Below are 6762 nucleotides of genomic sequence, written 5' to 3'. Positions count from 1 at the left end.
TTGTAATTGTTTAAAAGTAACATTTGCTGCCCTGGCCAGTGTGGCTCCGTTGGTTGGAACGCTGCCCTGTACACCAAAACCCCTCCTGTCCGATCCCCGTCAGGGCACTTCCCTGGGTTGCGGGTTTGATCCCCGGGCTCTCTTTACTTAGTTTTCCATTACCAAAAAAAAAATATGCTCAAAGAGAAAATGTTGAAAATGTACAAACGTAGGAAGACACACAAACCAGCAAAACCAACAGCGAACACGAAACCCAAGGTCATTAGCGATCCCTACTTGCCAGGATGAAATAGTACTATCCTTTTTTCTCAATCTTTTGTCTTCCTGAGGATGTGTGCGCACCCAGGTGCAAAACGGAAGCACATTGTCCATTCTTTTTGGTGTCCAGCTTTTTCTACTTGACAGTATAATGTTAACATTTCCCACATCAACACACCGTCTTCACTCCCATGCCTGGAAACACTCTCATTCAAGGCAGGTTCTGCCCGACTTTGTTTTCTTTTGTGTCCAGACACAAGCCTCCCTTCTGGAGACGCTGAAGTCCTTTCCAGCAGATCGAGCTGGTTTGTACCCAAGGGACTTCCTTTGTGAGGGACACATACCCCCTTTGTCTATGGATCTGCCAAACTCTGTCCAGGGCGAGCCTGTTGTCTCGTTCAAACCTCATCCCAGAGAGAGGGGCAGGGAGGAGGGCGAGGCCTCCCTCCCCCGGGGGAGCGCCCTTCCCAGGAGGGTGCTGCCGGAGGCCCCGTGGCCTTTGGGAAACAATTCTCACAGTGATGTTTCACCAGCACGTATATGTGTCACATGGCCGGGGCGCAGTGCCCTCCTTAGAAAGGCAGGGTTTCCAAAGGCCAGCCCTGGCTTCTTTGTCAAAGGTTAAACAGATAAGGAAAGCTGGACGGGTCCCATCACCCACAGCCCACATCTCTGACAGGCGACCTGACCAAGCAGCTAAAGTCGTTGCTCAGATTCACTTCTGTGATGGAGGCAAAGACACACCCCAGGCTTCCCACGGGTAGCTGACGCTCCGCTGATCCCGAGCCTGCGGCTGTGATCCCATTGGTATTTTCCTGTGTAAATGGATTACGTCGGAGTCGAGTCCCAGGTTAGATTATACGTGGCACGAGTCCCAGCATGTTCCCTTCTAAACTTGCGGCAGACGTCAGTCCGCGGCGCCGCCCTTCCCCGCGGAGCGGCCTCACCCCGGTCTCGGTCTCAGGGCGGCGGGGGCTGTCAGTCAGCACCGGCCTGCGGATGCAACCCCTCCGCTTCCCGGGGCTGGTTTACCGTCACAGGGACGGACTGTGTGCCGACTTCCCAGCGGATTGAGTGTTTGGCTGGGATGCGTGCGGGCAGATGCAGGAAGCTGAGCTAAAGAGAGACACTGGGGCTTTTCCTGGTCCTGCCATTTTCTGATTTGAGACGAGATGTGTCTCTGCGCACGTGGTCACAAGCCTCCTCCACTCCTGCCTGTCCTAACCCAGCCTGGGACTCTCCCCACCTCTGGCCAGGACAGCTTGAAGTGGGGGCATGGGGGCCCTTCTTCCCCAGGGCAGGTAAGGAGCAGAGCTCTGTCCCTGGGCTGCACTGCTGGCCCGTGACCTGAGGTCACGTGCCCCTTGGCCACCCTGCTTCCCAAGACCCCCTACTTTAAAAAATCCAGCTGTACCATTCCACACCCTGGCCAATCTCGTTCCCCAAGAAAGGGCATATTTAGTCATTAAATCCAATGTGGGGGAAAAAAAGAGAAATGTCCCTTGTTGGGGAGGGCCCCCCCCAATCTGCCATTGAGAGAATTATTTGTTTTTAATTTAGTTGCTTTTATTTAAGGAAATATTTCAAATGCATAAAAGTGCATGGATCAAAGAAGACTATTAAAGCCCTCACCCATACACTCTCTGTAGCTTCAGAAATGGAAGGATTATTCTTCAATGAGAAGAAGAGAGCGGTGTAGCTGCTGGACTGGGCTTGGCTCCTGGGGGCGCTCCCGCAGGAGGCGGCTGCCCTATCTTAGTGGGAAGCTGGCCAGCGCAGATTTATGGCGCATATGAAGCTTCGACTGTCAGTATCCCCACTGCAGCTTCCATTTATTGCCTCGTTCAATCACTGTCCTGCGGGTGAACCCCTGGCTCCATGTCCTGACCGCCGGCAGGCGCCCCTGAGGCTCCAATGCTCTGTCAGCTCCCTGTTCAGACCATCCTGAATTTTTTTCCCCCAAGTGTTTCCATGGCTCGTCCTGTGCAAGGCTCTGCCAAGCACCGTTTGCTTCCTCCTGGCAACTCACAGACCACAACCCCCTCGGTAAATCTTTTGGGTTTGTAATAGGAGGGCCGGATCAGGCCTTGTGCTTGTACTAGCTTTTCCAGGCGGGTGGGCTCCTGGGATGAGAAGACAAGAGACACGTGGGGCTGGACTGCGTTTCAGAGGCTTGGCTCACGGAGGGACCCGCCTCACCAGGGACCTGGGCCTTGCTGCTCAGCCTGGTGGGCCGGGACCCTGATCCGGCTGCAAGGATGTGAGCTGCTCTCGAGGAAGCCGTGCCGCAGTAACTCTCATTGCAGTGACCGCCGGGGTGCTGCCCCCTGAAGACCCCGGCGGCACACCTGACTGTGCGCTTGTCCTGCTCAGGACCCGTCCGGGGGCCCCAATGCCTTGGACTTGGTGAGAAGACCATGCTTGAGGACGCAAGCCCTCCACGAGCTGCTGCCTGCTCTCAGGCCCAGCCTGGTCTCTCATTCTTGCATTAAATTTTTTGCTCTAAACACTGAATTGCGTTCATTTCCGCACCTCACCCGGACATGCGCACCCCAAAATCAGCTCCGCTCACTCCAAGGATGATTTCAACTTCCCTAACCGCTCAATCTGCCTAACTCTCCACTCACTGACAACATCCTGTGCTCGGAGAGGCCACGGGGACAGCTTTGTTATGGGGGAACTGTCACGCTTGGCCAGGTGGCTGTCCCTCAAGCCCCGAGACTGAGCCTCTCTGGTCAAGCACAGTGCTTGTCACGTGGGCATCAAGTGCACACGGGGGCCTGCAGCAGCCTTGCCTCAGCCCGAGGCGCTGTCTCCGACCCTGGGCTGCCCTCTAGCCTCTGTTGGAGCCGCTGACCCATCCCCCAGTTCTCAGGGGCAGGCTCCTCGGTGGCGTTGATTAAGTCACTCAAGCCGCAAGGACTGAGCACGTGTCAGCCGCCATGGGCTGGGGCACAAAGACATTCACACTTTGACGAGAGGCACATAGAAACAGTGACAACAAGATCCTGTGAGAGGAACTGAAGGGAAAGCGCCAGGGGAGCCCAGAGGAGGTTGCTGCCCGTCCCCTCTGCGGGCTCACCCAGTACCCCCTCCTCGACCTCCCCTACGGCCCCCAGGCCCTCGCTCCGCTACCCCTTCTCGAGGAAATGGCAGCCATGTCAAAGTCTGCTTTTCACTGATGACTCCTAAGTATTCAGCCCCAACCTCCCTGAGAAGGCCAGAGAGGTTATGTAACTTGGCTGAGGCCACACAGCGAGGAACGGCAGCAGAGAGGGCCCCCTCTGGCGCTGCGCTCTACATTCCTAAGCCTGCTCTGTGCGCCCCAGGTCCGCTTGCCACCTTCTCTGCCCCGTTCTGTGTTCTGGGGGCTGACCTCTGGGGACGGTGGCATCGACAGAGCCCTGTGCCGCTGGCCTCCGGTTGGGCTTGGCTGCCGGGGAGCTTTCAGAAGACCGGAGGAAGGAGGAAAGCGAAACCAGGCTTTGATTCCTCCGGCGTGTTCCCAGCGAGGTCACCTGGGTGGGCTGTCCCTTGGCCCAAGGGTCGCAGATCCTCTTGAGAGACCTCTCTCTACAAGACTTCCTCCTTCTGGTCCAGGTGACTCCCCTCCCTGCACCCCGGTCCCCTGGCCAGGACTGTCGGAGCTCCCCTGCCTGCTGCCATGGGCCCAGGTCCCTGCATCAGCCCTCGTGCAGGCCCTGCATTGTGCTCAGGCCTTTGCAAGAATTCCCCCCGGGCGCTGCCCCGGTCCCAGTGGGCCCCCTTGCCCGCCAACTCTGGGGCGTCTGCCCGCTTACCTGGGACTAATTAGGTTCCCAGGAGGCTGAGCCGGCGGCCCTTTGTCTCTGGGAGCTCCCTGCCCTGCCCTGCCCTGTTTGCGGTCTCTGCCACTTCAAAGACATTGCTGGGCTCCCAGGGAGGGGATGGCTTTGACATTTATAGGGCAACCAGCAAGTTAATGAACCAGAGAGACTTCTGGTGCCTGGGGAATCCTCTTATGGGAAGGAGAAACCATCCCGAACCAGAATGTCTGGAGATTTATCGGAAACATCGAGCCAAGGGCACGGACTAACCCCGCGCTTCTTTATGCTGCAATCTCATGGCTGGACAGGCGGAGGGCTCTGCGTGTGTCCTGGGAGAGGAGACCCCAGTCATGCGGCCTCCCGCTGGGGGCCTCACCTGATCAGGGCGGCCGGGGGACCGGGCTCTTCTGTCTGGAACAGTCCCTGGGTCTTCCAACAAGTCAGAGCCCACGTCCTCTGGGAAAGTGGACTCATGCGGAAGGCCCCAGCCGAAGTGGGAGCTCCTCCATCAGACAGCGCGGGGAGCCCTCGGCTGGGCCTCACTAGCCTATGAGGTCCCCGTCTTCCAGGCCAGTCCCTGAGGCACAGCCTCCAGAAACCCCTTATGCTGTCGAGGAGGAAGATGATGTCCTAAGTGCCAAGTGACATGCGGCTCAGGTGCTTCCAGAAGCAGAGCCCGAGGCAAAGTCCGGGTTGCTAGTGGTTTATTCAGGAGGTGATTCCAGGGAACAGGAGGGAGGATTTCGGGAGGCGGGCAGGCAGGTAGGGAATGCCAGTGCTCTCTCGGTGAGGGGCTGGAGTTTCTCAAGACTCCACACAATTCAACCAACTGCTTAATGGTCTTTATTCACTTCCCTTTTTTGCCTCCGCTGGCCAGACTGGATTCTGCTATTTTGCAACTAAGAACCCTGGGCAATGTAAGTGGGTTTAAGGATGACGGGAAGAAAGGGCTAGAGGGTGGGGCAAGTGCGAGGGAGGTGCGAGTGAGCTTTCGGTGACGATGTTTTCAGAGGAAAAGTAGGCGTCTGTGTCAAGAACCGTGGAAGTGCAATAGGTTGAGGATTACAAGTGACGCGGGGTTGGTGGCACGTGGGAAGCCAAAGGGGACTCAGGGGATGGGTTTCCCTGGGGTGGTGGGGACAGGAGCGAGCCTGGAGTGGGTTTAAGGGGGAAGAGGAGAAGAGGACTGCAGTCCGTCTTTCTAGAAACTTACTGGGTAGGGAAGGAGAGGAAGGAGGTGCGAGACAGAGGAGAGATGCAGGAGAACCGTCCAGGCCGAGCGGAAGGAGCCGCCGTGAGCAGAGCTTGCTGGGGGCGGCTGCCTGGGCCTGTGCTCCGTCCCAGGGCTTGCCCTGTGCCCACGAGGGTGGCCATTGCTTACCCCCCCTCCTCCCCCCACACACGCCACACAAACGGGCCTGGGAAAGGGTGACAGTGGCGTCAAACGGAGCGGAGGAGGGGCCCAGGCCCTTGGCCCAGCACATCTGTCTCCTCACCAGCTTGCCCCTCCCTCCAGGGATGCATGCGTGTCCTTAGCACCATCTCCCCGCCTCTTTCCACCACCCACTTCGCCTTTGACGTCTGTCCTCGGTCTGCTTCATCCTGGGCCCCCTCTTTCCCACTCTGCTTTTCTGCATGACATCTGTCAGCCAGAAAGTAACCCTGCTCTGGCCCAAATGTGTCAATGTGGCTGAAACCCGCCTGTGCACAGGAACAGGAGGGCTCTCAGCTCTGGAGAGACATTGGGCCCACTAACCGTGAGCTCAGGCAAAGCTCGCTTAACGGAGTTACTGGGTAAAGACGCCTGAACCTCCCCAAAGCCTCCCCTGAGACTCCAGCCCATCGCCTTCTATCCCTCACCTTCCTCTGATTCAACCAACCTGCCCTCAAGCCCCGGTGTCTGAGAGAAGTCAGGTGCCTTCGATGAGGCTTCCTGGTTCCGTTCGCGACAGCGCCTCCTGCCTCCGCTGTGCGGGAGAGCAATTTGCTGACAAGGGCGGGGTGGGAATGGGAGGTGGGGAACTGGGTGTTTGAGGACCAGCTGTTGGCTGGCATTGTCTCTTGGAAGGGGATCTGTGTGAGCCGGGTGGTCTGTGCAGGGTGCCTGGGGGCACCCCCAGGCGCCGCCTCCCCCCTGGGGGGAGGGAGTGGGGCGTGGCAGGGTGGGGGGCTGCCTGCTTCTCCTGTTGCTTGCCTGGCTCTGCCAGCATTCAGGAGGGCTGCACAGACTCATTACCTCGATCCTCACTTCCCAGCAGAATTTTTTATTAAGGCAGACGGGCCCATATATATATTTTTTTTTGATAAAAAGTGCCAGTAGTTAGCCAACCTGCAACGTGCCAGGCGTTGTGTTAAGCACTTGCTCATGCATCATCTCACTCAACTCTCCACTGGCAGCCAGACCGATCCTTTCAAAGTGTAAATCACGTCCCGCCCCGCCCCTGCCCCAAGCTGGAGAGCTAGGCCCCCACCCACCCCGCAGAGCTGCCAGGGCAGGCCTCCCACCCCCAGCTTCCACTGCGCACCCCCACCCCCCACCATGGCCGCCCCGCCGCTCCTGGAGCAGCCCTGCCACAGGGCCTTCGCGCCTCCCTCCCCCTAGGCTCTGCCCAGCTCACTCCTCATCTTCTCAGGCCTTCGCAAGGGTCCTTGCAGACAGGGCCTCGCCCTCCAGAACGGCACCCACGGCCATGCTCCG

The sequence above is a fragment of the Pteronotus mesoamericanus genome, unplaced genomic scaffold (genome assembly GCF_021234165.1).
Source record: "Pteronotus mesoamericanus isolate MK-2021 breed Mesoamerican mustached bat unplaced genomic scaffold, CSHL_Meso_final scaffold_99, whole genome shotgun sequence".
NCBI classification, from domain to species: domain Eukaryota; kingdom Metazoa; phylum Chordata; class Mammalia; order Chiroptera; family Mormoopidae; genus Pteronotus; species Pteronotus mesoamericanus.
This window is presented reverse-complemented; position numbering follows the sequence as displayed.